Raw genomic sequence first — 13,180 nt, 5'->3', positions numbered from 1 at the left:
AACTAACGTGCGGGCGCTCAGTCAGCCAGAGGGGCGGGATGCGCAAACTGGGGATCGATCGGGTCCCCTTCTGCATGCTGTCGATCCTGCTGCCATAACCCTCGGTTTGATTGGATCTTAGACTGGGAATGAACTTCGTATGCCTAATCCAACCGATGAAACGAGCGGGCGGGTGGGCGGGAGGGCACTTTGCCGGTCAGAGAGACGGGATGCGCAAGTCGTGGATCGATAAGGTGGTAGGTGGGTTTGGGAACATCTTCATATTTCTGCATGCCAATGCCATTTTTATGGCTTGTAAATTCATACAAAGGTCCCTTAAGCCTTCACGTGAATTTTCATGGCAAGACGACTTATTTTCTATTTTTTATGATTTTCAAAACTTTTTATGATTCGGGATTTTTTAAAATTTTTTCGAAAGGAGTTTTGGCCCCAAACTTGGTAGACGTGATCCTTTTATTTTTTTTGGCATGCACAAAAAAATTCAGCTAAAAACTCGAAGTGTACAAGATTTTGTGACCATTTGAAAAAAGTGTCCCCATTTCAGACACTTTAATAGCTACTGGCAGCAAACCTGTAAAATCTCAAATGCTCTTTAAGGGGGTGTGAGTTCTCGAGGTTTGATGAGGGATAGGGGGCCAATATAAGCACCAAGTACTAGCATCCATCGCACATCATGTGCGCACACCCCCCCTCGACCCCCAGATCGTCGGAACCCTATTGCCACCGGTCAGGTTCTCCAGTGATGCTCCGACGATGGTGCCCCGACGAAGAACAATGCGACACCGGCACATGCCTGAGCCCAACATGTGCTGCCGCAACCATCGGTCCAGTCCGATCTTAGACTGGGAATGAACTCCGTATGCTTAGACTGGGAATGAACTCCGTATGCCTAAGTCAACCCGTGAAACTAGCGTGCGGGCGCTCAACCGGCCAGAGGGGCGGGATGCGTAAGCTAGGGATCGGTCGGGTCCTCTTCTGCTTGCTATCGATCTTGCTACTGTAACCCTCGGTCTGATTGGATCTTAGACTAGGAATGAACTCCATATGCCTAATCCAACCGACGAAATGAGCGGGTAGGCGGGCAGGCGGGCACTATGCTGGTCGGAGAGACAGGATGCGCAAGTCGTGGATCGATAGGGTGGTAGGTGGGTTTGGGCACATCTTCATATTTCTGCATGCGAATGCCATTTTTATGGCTTGTAAATTCATACAAAGGTCCCTTAAGCCTTCACGTGAATTTTCATGGCAAGACGACTCGTTTTCTATTTTTCATGATTTTCAAAACTTTTTACGGTTCGGGATTTTTTAAAATTTTTTTGAAAGGAGTTTTCACCGCAAACTTGGTAGATGTGATCCTTTTATTTTTTTTGGCATGCACAAAAAAATTCAGCTAAAAACTCAAAGTGTATAAGATTTTGTGACCATTTGAAAAAAGTGTCCCCATTTCAGATACTTTAATAGCTACTGGCAACAAACCTGTAAAATCTCAAATGCTCTTTAAGGGGTGTGAGTTCCCGAGGTTTGATGAGGGATAGGGGCCCAATATAAGGGCCAAGTACCAGCACCCATCGAACATCACGTGTGCACACCCCCCGACCCCCCCGATCGTCGGAACCCCAATGCCGCAGGTCAGGTTCTCCGGCGATGCTCCGATGATGCTGCCCCGTCACCAACACAATCCCGGGCCTCGTATGTGCTATCGCAACCCTCGGTCCGGTCTGATCTTAGATTGGGAATGAACTCCATATGCTTAGACTAGGAATGAACTCCGTATGCCTAAGTCAACCCACGAAACGAGCGTGCGGGTGCTCAACCGGCCAGAGGGGCGAGATACGCAAGCCGGGGATTGGCCGAGTCCCCCTCTGTGTGCTACCGATCCTGCTGCCACAACCCTCGGTCCGATCTGATCTTAGACTGGGAATGAACTCCGTATGCCTAAGCCAACCGATGAAACGGGCGGGCAGGTGGGCACTGCGCCAGCCAGAGAGACGGGATAGGCAAGCCGTGGATCGATAGGGTGGTAGCTGGGTTTAGGCACATCTTCATATTTCTGCGTGCCAATGCCATTTTTATGGCTTGTAAATTCATACAATGGTCCCTTAAGACTTCACGTGACGTTTAATGGCAAGATGACTCATTTTTTATTTTTCATGATTTTTGAAACTTTTTACGGTTCGGGATTTTTTAAAATTTTTTCGGAAGGATTTTTGGCCCCAAGCTTGGTAGACGTGATCCTTGTATTTTTGTTGGCATGCACAAAAAAATTCAGCTAAAAACTTGAAGTGTACAAGATTTGTGACCATTTGAAAAAAGTATCGCCATTTCAGACACTTTAATGGCTACTGGCAGCAAACTTGTAAAATCTCAAACGCTCTTTAAGGAGGTGTGAGTTCTCGAGGTTTGATGAGGGATAGGGGGCCAATATAAGGGCCAAGTACCAGCACCCATCGCACATCATGTGCGCACACCCCACCCGACCCACCCGATCGCCGAAACCCCAATGCCGTCGGTCAGGTTCTCCGGTGACACTCCGATGATGGTGCCTCGATGAAGAAAATGCGGCACCAACACATGCCCGAGCCCAGTATGTGCTACCGCAACCCTCGATCTACTCCGATCTTAGACTGAGAATGAACTCCGTATGCTTAGACTGGGAATAAACTCCGTATGCCTAAGCCAACCCACGAAACGACCGTGCGGGCGTTCAGCCAGCGGGAGGGGCGGGTTGCGCAAGCCAGGGTTCGGTCAGGTCCCCCTCCGTGTGCTGTCGACACTGCTACTGCAACCCTCAATTCGGTCTGATCTTAGATTGGGAATGAACTCCTTATGCCTAAGCCAACTGACGAAACGAGCGGGCGGGCGGGCGGGCGAGCGGGCGGCACTACGCCGGCCAGAGAGACGGGATGCGCAAGCCATGGCTCGATAGGGTGGTAGGTGGGTTTAGGCACATCTTCTTATTTCGGCGTGCCAATGCCATTTTTATGGCTTGTAAATTCATACAATGGTCCCTTAAGCCTTCACGTGAAGTTTAATGGCAAGACGACTCGTTTTCTATTTTTCACGATTTTAAAAACTTTTTGATGTTCGGGATTTTTTAAAATTTTTTTGGAAATAGTTTTGGCCCCAAACCTGGAAGACGTGATCACTCTAGTTTTGTTGGCATGCACAAAAAAATTCAGCTAAAAACTCAAAGTGTACAAGATTTTGTGACCATTTGAAAAAAGTGTCCCCATTTTAGACACTTTAATGGCTACTGGCAGCAAACCTGTAAAATCCCAAATGCTCTTTATGGGGGTGTGAGTTCTTGAGGTTTGATAAGGGATAGGGGGCCAATATAAGGGCCTAGTACCAGAACCCATCGCACATCATGTGCGCAAACCCCCCCAGCCCCCCCGATCATTGGAACCCCAATGCCGCCGATCAGGTTCTCCGGTGATGCTCCGACGATGGTGCCCCGGCGAAGAAAAATACGGCACCAACACATGCCCGAGCCGAGCATGTGCTACCGCAACCCTCGGTTCGGTCTGATCTTAGACTGGGAATGAACTCCTTATGCTTAGACTAGGAATGAACTCTGTATTTCTAAGTCAACCCACGAAACGAGCGTACGGGTGCTCAGCCAGCCAGAGGGGCAGGATGTGCAAGCTGGGGATCAGTCGGGTCCCCATCTACGTGCTATCGATCCTGCTGCTGCAACCCTCAGTCCGGTCTGATCTTAGACTATGAATGAACTCCGTTTACCTAAGCCAACCGACGAAACGAGCGGACAGGCGGGCAGGCGGGCACTGCACCGGCTAGAGAGACGGAATGCACAAGCCGTGGATCGATAGGGTGGTAGGTGGGTTTAGGCACATCTTCATATTTCTATGTGCCAATACCATTTTTATGGCTTGTAAATTCATACAATGGTCCCTTAAGCCTTCACATGAAATTTCATGGCAAGACGACTCGTTTTCTATTTTTCATGATTTTTGAACTTTTTGCGGTTCAGCATTTTTTTAAATTTTTTCGGAAGGATTTTTGGCCCCAAACTTGGTAGACGTGATCCTTGTAATTTTGTTGGCATTCACAAAAAACTTTAGCTAAAAACTCGAAGTGTACAAGATTTTGTGACCATTTGAAAAAAGTGTCCCCATTTTAGACACTTTAATGGCTACTAGCAGCAAAACTGTAAAATCTCAAATGCTCTTTAAGGGGGTGTGAGTTCTTGAGGTTTGATGAGGGATAGGGGGCCAATATAAGAGCCAAGTACCAGCACCAATCTCACATCACGTGTGCGCACCCCCCCCGGCCCCCCCGATCGCCGGAACCCCAATTTCGCCGGTCAGGTTCTCCGACGATGATCCGATGATGGTGCCCCGACAAAGAAAAATATGGCACCAACACATGCCTGAGCCCAGCATGTGCTGCCGCAACCCTCGGTCCAATCCGATCTTAGATTGGGAATGAACTCCGTATGCCTAAGTCAACCCACGAAATGAGTGTGCGGGTGCTCAACCGGCCAGAGGGGCGGGATGCGTAAGTCAGGGATCGGCCAGGTCCCCCTCTGCGTGCTGCCGATCCTGCTACTGCAACCCTTGGCCTGGTCTGATCTTAGACTGGGAATGAACTCCATTTACCTAAGCCAACTGACAAAACGAGCAGACGGGCGGGCGGGCGCTACACCGGCCTGAGAGACGGGATGCGCAAGCCGTGGATCGATAGGGTGGTAGGTAGGTTTAGGCACGTCTTCATATTTCTATGTGACAATGCCATTTTTATGGCTTGTAAATTCATACAATGGTCCCTTAAGCCTTGACATAAAGTTTAATGGCAAGACAACTCATTTTCTATTTTTCACGATTTTTGAAACTTTTTGCGGTTTGGGATTTTTTTAAATTTTTTCGGAAGGATTTTTGACACCAAACTTGGTAAACATGATCCTTGTATTTTTTTTGGCATGCACAAAAAAATTCAGCTAAACACTCGAAATGTACAAGATTTTGTGACCATTTCAAAAAAGTGTCCCCATTTCAGACACTTTAATGGCTACTGGCAGCAAACCTGTAAAATCTCAAATGCTCTTTAAAGGGGTGTGAGTTCTCGAGGTTTGATGAGGGATAGGGGGCCAATATAAGGGCCAAGTACTAGCACCTATCGCACATCATGTGCGCACAACCCCCCCAGCCCCTCCGATCACCGGAACCCTAATACCGCCTGTCAGGTCCTCCAGCGATGCTCCGACGATGGTGCCCTGGTGAAGAACAATACGGCACCAACACATGCCCAAGCCTATCATGTGCTGCCGCATCCCTTGATCCGGTCTGATCTTAGACTGGGAATGAACTCCGTATGCTTAGACTAGGAATGAACTCTGTATGCCTAAGTCAACCCATGAAACAAGCGTGCGGGTGGTTAGCCGGCCAGAGCGGTGGGATGCGCAAGCCGGGGATCGGCCGGGTCCCCCTCTGCGTGCTGCCAATCTTGTTGCTGCAACCCTCGGTCTGGTCTGATCTTAGACTGGGAATGAACTCCGTATGCCTAAGCCAACCGACGAAACGAGCGGGCGGGCGGGCAGGTGGGCACTACGCCGGCCAGAGAGACGGGATGCGCAAGCCGTTGATCGATAGCGTGGTAGGTGGGTTTAGGCACATCTTCATATTCTACATGCTAATGCCATTTTTATGGATTGTAAATTCATACAATGGTCCCTTAAGACTTCACGTGAAGTTTAATGGCAAGACGACTCATTTTCTATTTTTCAAAATTTTTGAAACTTTTTGTGGTTCGGGATTTTTTAAAATTTTTTCGGAAGGAGGTTTGGCGCCAAGCTTTGTAGACATGATCCTTGTAGTTTTGTTGGCATGCACAAAACAATTCAGCTAAAAACTCGAAGTGTACAAGATTTTGTGACCATTTGAAAAAAGTATCCCCATTTCAGACACTTTAATGGCTACTGGCAGCAAACTTGTAAAATCTCAAATGCTCTTTAAGGGGGTGTGAGTTCTCGAGGTTTAATGAGGGATAGGGGGCCAATATAAGGGCCAAGTACCAGCACCCATTGTACATCATGTGCGCGCACCCCCCCGGCCCCCCCGATCGCCGGAACCCCAATGCCGTCGGTCAGGTCCTCTAGCGATGCTCCGACGATGGTGCCCCGATGAAGAAAAATATGGCACCAACACATGCTCGAGCCCATCATGTGCTGCCGCAACCCTTGGTCTGGTCCGATCTTAGACTGGGAATGGACTCCGTATGCTTACACTAGGAATGAACTCCGTATGTGCGCACACCCCCCCGGCCCCTCCGATCGTCGGAACCCCAATGCCGTCGGTCAGGTCCTCTAGCGATGCTCCGACGATGGTGCCCCGGTGAAGAAAAATATGGCACCAACACATGCCCGAGCCCATCATGTGCTGCCGCAACCCTTGGTCTGGTCCGATCTTAGACTGGGAATGGACTCCGTATGCTTACACTAGGAATGAACTCCGTATGTGCGCACACCCCCCCGGCCCCTCCGATCGCCGGAACCCCAATGCCGTCGGTCAGGTCCTCTAGCGATGCTCCGACGATGGTGCCCTGACGAAGAAAAATATGGCACCAACAAATGCCTGAGCCCATCATGTGCTACCGTAACCCTTGGTCCGGTCTGATCTTAGACTGGGAATGAACTCCGTATGCTTACACCAGGAATGAACTTCGTATGCCTAAGTCAACCCACGAAATGAGCATGCGGGTGGTCAGTTGGCCAGAGGGATGGAATGCGTAAGCCGGGTATCGGTTGGGTCCCCCTCTGTGTGCTGCCAATCTTGTTGCTGCAACCCTCGGTCCGGTCTGATCTTAGACTGGGAATGAACTCCGTATGCCTAAGCCAACCGACGAAACGAGCAGGCGGGTGGGCACTACGTCGGCAAGAGAGACAGGATGCGCAAGCCGTGGATCGATAGGGTGGTAGGTGGGTTTAGGCACATCTTCATAGTTGTGCTTGCCAATGCTATTTTTATGGCTTCTAAATTCATACAATGGTCCCTTAATACTTCACGTGAAGTTTAATGGCAAGACGACTCATTTTCTATTTTTCATGATTTTTGAAACTTTTTACGGTTCGAGATTTTTTTAAATTTTTTCGGAAGGAGTTCTGGCCCCAAGCTTGGTAGATGTGATCCTTGTATTTTTTTTGGCATGCACAAAAAAATTCTGCTAAAAACTCGGAATGTACAAGATTTTGTGACCATTTGAAAAAAGTGTCCCCATTTCAGACACTTTAATGGCTACTGGCAGCAAACTTGCAAAATCTCAAATGCTCTTTAAGGAGGTGTGAGTTCTCGAGGTTTGATGAGGGATAGGGGGCCAATATAAGGGCCATGTACCAGCACCCATCGCACATCATGTGCGCACACCCTCCCGGCCCACCCGATCATCGAAACCCCAATGCCGCCGGTCAGGTTCTCCGATGATGCTCCGGCGATGGTGCCTGGACGAAGAAAAATGCAGCACCAACACATGCCCAAGCCCAGCATGTGCTGCCGCCACCCTCAATCCGGTCCGATCTTAGACTGGGAATGAACTCCGTATGCTTAGACTGGGAATGAACTCCGTATGCCTAAGCTAACCCACGAAACGAGCGTGCGGGCGTTCAACCGGCCAGAGGGGTGGGATGCGCAGGTCGGGGTTTGGTCAGGTCCCCCTCTGTGTGCTGCCGATCCTACTGCCGCAACCCTCAATCCGGTCCGATCTTAGACTGGGAATGAACTCTGTATGCTTAAGCCAACCGACGAAATGAGCGGGAGGGCGGGAGGGCGGGCGGGCACTACGCTGGCTAGAGAGACGGGATGTGCAAGCCATTGATCGATAGGGTGGTAGGTGGGTTTAGGCACATCTTCATATTTCTGTGTGCCAATGCCATTTTTATGGCTTGTAAATTCATACAATGGTCCCTTAAGCCTTCACGTGAAGTTTCATGGCAAGACGACTCATTTTTTATTTTTCACGATTTTTGAAACTTGTTGAGGTTCGGGATGTTTTAAAATTTTTTTGGAAATAGTTTTGACCCCAAACCTGGTAGACGTGATCACTGTATTTTTTTTGGCATGCAAAAAAAAATTCAGCTAAAAACTCGAAGTACAAGATTTTGTGACCATTTGAAAAAAGTATCCCCATTTCAGACACTTTAATGGCTACTGGCAGCAAACTTGTAAAATCTCAAATGCTCTATAAGTGGGTGTGAGTTTTTGAGGTTTGATGAAGGATAGGGGGCCAATATAAGGGCCAAGTACTAGCACCTATCGCACACATGTGCGCACACCCCCCCGGGGCCCCCCGATCGCCGGAACCCAAATGTCGTCGATCAGGTTCTCCGGCGATGCTCCGATGATGGTGCCCCGGTGAAGAAAAATACGGCACCAACACATGCCCGGGCCTAGCATGTGCTATCGCAAACCTCGGTCCAGTCTGATCTTAGACTGGGAATGAACTCCGTATGCTTAGACTAGGAATGAACTCCGTATGCCTAAGTCAACCCACGAATCGAGCGTGCGGGTGCTCAGCCGGCTAGAGGGGCAGGATGCGTAAGCTGGGGATCGATCGGGTCCCACTCTATGTGCTACCGATCCTGCTGCTGCAACCCTCGGTCTGGTCTGATCTTAGACTGGGAATGAACTCCGTATGCCTAAGCCAACCGATGAAACGAGCGGGCGGGCGGGCGGGCACTACGCCGGCCAGAGAGATGGGATGCGCAAGCCATGGATCGATAAGGTAGTAGGTGGGTTTAGGCGTATCTTCATATTTCTATGTGCCAATGCCATTTTTATGGCTTGTAAATTCGTACAATGGTCCCTTAAGCCTTCACGTGAAGTTTCATGGAAAGGTGACTCGTTTTTTATTTTTTATGATTTTTGAAACTTTTTGCTGTTCGAGATTTTTTAAAATTTTTTCCGAAAGAGTTTTGGCACCAAACTTGGTAGATGTGATCCTTGTATTTTTTTCAGCATGCACAAAATAATTCAGCTAAAAACTCGAAGTGTACAAGATTTTGTGACCATTTGAAAAAAGTGTCCCCTTTTCAGACACTTTAATCGCTACTGGCAACAAACCTGTGAAATCTCAAATGCTCTTTAAGGGGGTGTGAGTTCTCGAGGTTTGATGAGGGATAGGGGGCCAATATAAGGGTGAAGTACTAGCACCCATCGCACATCATGTGCAAACACCCCCCCGACCACCCCGATTACCGGAACCCCAACGCCGACGGTCAGGCTCTCCGGCGATGCTCCGACGATGGTGCCCCGACGAAGAAAAATGCAGCACCAACACATGCCTGAGCCCAGCATGTGCTGCTGCAACCCTCAGTCCAGTCCGATCTTAGACTGGGAATGAACTCCGTATTCTTAGACTGGGAATGAACTCCATATGCCTAAGTCAACCCACGAAACGAGCGTGCGGGTGCTCAGCCGGCCAGAGGGGCAGGATTCGCAAGATCGGTCGAGTCCCCCTCTGCATGCTGCTGATCCTGTTACCGTAACCCTCAGTCTGGTCCAATCTTAGACTGGGAATGAACTCCATATGCCTAATCCAACCGACGAAACGAGCGGGCGGGTGGACGGGCGGGCGGGCACTACGCCGGCCAGAGAGACAGGATGTGCAATCTGTGGATTGATAGGGTGGTAGGTGGGTTTAGGCACATCTTCATATTTCTGTGTGCCAATGCCCTTTTTATGGCTTGTAAATTCATACAATGGTCCCTTAAGCCTTCACGTAAAGTTTCATCGCAAGACAACTCGTTTTCTATTTTTCATGATTTTTGAAAATTTTTTAAGGTTTGGGATTTTATAAAAGTTTTTCGAAAGGTTTTTTGGCCCCAAACTTGGTAGACGTGATCCTTGTATTTTTGTTGGCATGCATAAAAAAATTCAGCTAAAAACTCCAAGTGTACACGATTTTGTGACCATTTGAAAAAAGGGTCCCCATTCTAGACACTTTAATGGCTACTGGCAGCAAACCTATAAAATCTCAAATGCTCTTTAAAGGAGTGTGAGTTCTCGAGGTTTGATGAGGGATAGGGGGTGAATATAAGGGCCAAGTACCAGCACCCATCGCAGATCACGAACGCACACCCCCCCGGCCCCTCGATCGTCGGAATCGCAATGTCACCGGTCAGGTTCTCTAATGATGGTGCCCCGACTAAGAAAAATGCGGCATCAACACATGCCCGAGCCCAGCATGTGCTGTTGCAACCCTTGGTCCGGTCCGGTCTGATCTTAGACTAGGAATGAACTCCGTATGCTTAGACTGGAATGAACTCTGTATGCCTAAGTCAACTCACAAAATGAGCGTACGGTTGCTCAGCCAGCCAGAGGGGTGGGATGCGCAAGTTGAGGATCGGCCGCTTCCCCCTCTACGTGCTGCCAATCCTGCTACCGCAACCCTCATTCCGGTCCGATCTTAGACTGGGAATGAACTCCATATGCCTAAGCCGACCGACGAAATGAGCGGGCGGGCGGGCACTACGTTGGCCAGAGAGACGGGATGCGCAAGCCGTGGATCGATAGGGTGGAAGGTGGGTTTAGGCACATCTTCATATTTCTACGTGCCAATGCCATTTTTATGGCTTGTAAATTCATACAATGGTCCCTTAAGCCTTCACGTGAAGTTTCATCGCAAGACAACTCGTTCTCTATTTTTCATAATTTTTGAAACTTTTTAAGGTTCGGGATTTTTTAAAATTTCTTCGGAAGGAGTTTTGGCCCCAAACTTGGTAGACTTGATCCTTGTATTTTTTTTGGCATGCAAAAAAAAATTCATCTAAAAACTCGAAGTGTACAGGATTTTGTGACCGTTTGAAAAAAGTGTCCCCATTTCAGACACTTTAATGGGTACTGGCAGCAAACCTATAAAATCTCAAATGCTCTTTAAGGGGGTGAGAGTTCTCGAGGTTTGATGAGGGATAGGGGGCCAATATAAGGGCCAATTACCAGCACCCATTGTACATCATGTGCGCACACCCCCCGGCCCCCCCGATCATCGGAACCCCAATGCCGCCGGTCAGGTTCTCCGACGATGCTCCGACGATGGCGCCCTGACGAAGAAAAATGCGGCACCGGCATATGCCTGAGCCCAACATCTGCTGCCGCAACCGTCAGTCCAATTTGATCTTAGACTGAGAATGAACTCTGTATGCCTAAGTCAGCCCACGAAACGAGCGTGCGACGCTCAGCCGGCCGAGGGGTGGGATGCACAAGTCGGGGATCAGCCTGGTCCCCCTCTGCATGCTGCCGATCCTGCTACCGCAACCCTCGGTCTGGTCAGATCTTAGATTGAGAATGAACTCCGTATGCCTAAGCCAACCGATGAAAGGAGTGGGCGGGCGGGCAGACGGGCGGGCGGGCACTACGTCGGCCAGAGAGAAGGGATGCGCAAGCCGTGGATCGATAGGGTGGTAGGTGGGTTTAGGCACATCTTCATATTTCTGCATCCCAATGCCATTTTCATGGCTTGTAAATTCATACAATGGTCCCTTAAGCCTTCACGTGAAGTTTCATGGCAAGATGACTCGTTTTCTATTTTTCATGATTTTTGAAACCTTTTATGGTTTGAGATTTTTTAAAATTTTTTCTGAAGGAGTTTTGGCCCCAAACTTGGTAGACTTCATCCTTGTATTTTTGTTGGCATGCAAAAAAAAATTCATCTAAAAACTCAAAGTGTACAGGATTTTGTGACCGTTTGAAAAAAGTGTCCCCATTTCAGACACTTTAATGTGTACTGGCAGCAAACCTGTAAAATCTCAAATGCTCTTTAAGGGGGTGTGAGTTCTGGAGGTTTGATGAAGGATAGGTGGCCAATATAAGGGCCAAGTACCAGCACCCATCGCACATCATGTGCGCACACCCCTCGGCCCCCCCGATCGTCGGAACCCCAACGCCGCCAGTCAGGTTCTCTGATGATGCTCTGGCGTTGGTACCCCGACGAAGAATAATGCGACACCAGCACATGACCGAGCCTAGCATGTGCTGATGCAACCCTCGGTTCTGTCCGATCTTAGACTGGTAATGAACTCCGTATGCCTAAGTTAACCAACGAAACGAGCGTGCGGGCGCTCAGCCGGCCAGAGGGGCGGGATGCGCAAGCCGAGGATCGGTCGGGTCCCCATCTACGTGCTGCCGATCCTGCTACTGCTCCTGCTACCGCAACCCTTGGTCCGGGCTGATCTTAGACTGGGAATGAACTCCAAATGCCTAAGCCAACCGACGAAATGAGCGGGAGGGCACTACGCTGGCCAGAGAGACGGGATGCTCAAGCCGTGGATCGATAGAGTGAAAGGTGGGTTTAGGCACATCTTCATATTTCTGCTGCCAATGACATTTTTATGGCTTGTAAATTGATACAATGGTCCTTTAAGCCTTCACGTGAAGTTTCATGGCAAGACGACTCATTTTCTATTTCTCACGATTTTTGAAACTTTTTACGGTTCGGGATTTTTTAAAAATTTTTTGAAAGGAGTTTTGGCCCCAAACTGGGTAGACGTGATCCCTGTATTTTTTTTGGCATGCACAAAAAAAATCAGCCAACAACTCGAAGTTTACAAGATTTTGTGACCATTTGAAAAAAGTGTCCCCATTTCAGACACTTTAATGGCTACTGGCAGCAAACCTGTAAAATCTCAAATGCTCTTTAAGGGGGTGTGAGTTCTCGAGGTTTGATGAGGGATAGGGGGCCAAGATAAGGGCCAAGTACCAGCACCCATTGCACATCATGTGCGCACACCCCCCTGACCCCCCCGATCGCCGAAACCGTAATGCCGTCAGTCAGGTTCTCTGACGATGGCGCCCCGTCAAAGAAAAATGCGGCACCAATACATGCTCGAGCCCAGCATGTGCTGTCGCAACCCTCTGTCCGGTTCGATCTTAGACTGGGAATGAACTCCGTATGCTTAGACTGGGAATGAACTCCGTATGCCAAAGTCAACCCACGAAACGAGCGTACGGGTGCTCAGCCGGCCAGAGGGGCGGGATGTGCAAGCTGAGGATCGACAGGGTCCCCTTCTGCATGCTGCCGGTCCTGCTACCGCAACCCTCAGTCCGGTTTGATCTTAGATTGGGAATGAACTCCATATACTTAGACTAGGAATGAACTCTGTATGCCTAAGTCAACCCACGAAATGAGCGTGCGGGTGCTCAGTCGGCCAGAGGGGCGGGATGCGCAAGCCGGG

This window comes from Durio zibethinus, chromosome 5, assembly GCF_047325235.1.
Source record: "Durio zibethinus cultivar Kanyao isolate XHJ-2024 chromosome 5, ASM4732523v1, whole genome shotgun sequence".
In the NCBI taxonomy this organism is placed as follows: domain Eukaryota; kingdom Viridiplantae; phylum Streptophyta; class Magnoliopsida; order Malvales; family Malvaceae; genus Durio; species Durio zibethinus.
Note: the sequence above shows the minus strand (reverse complement) of the source record.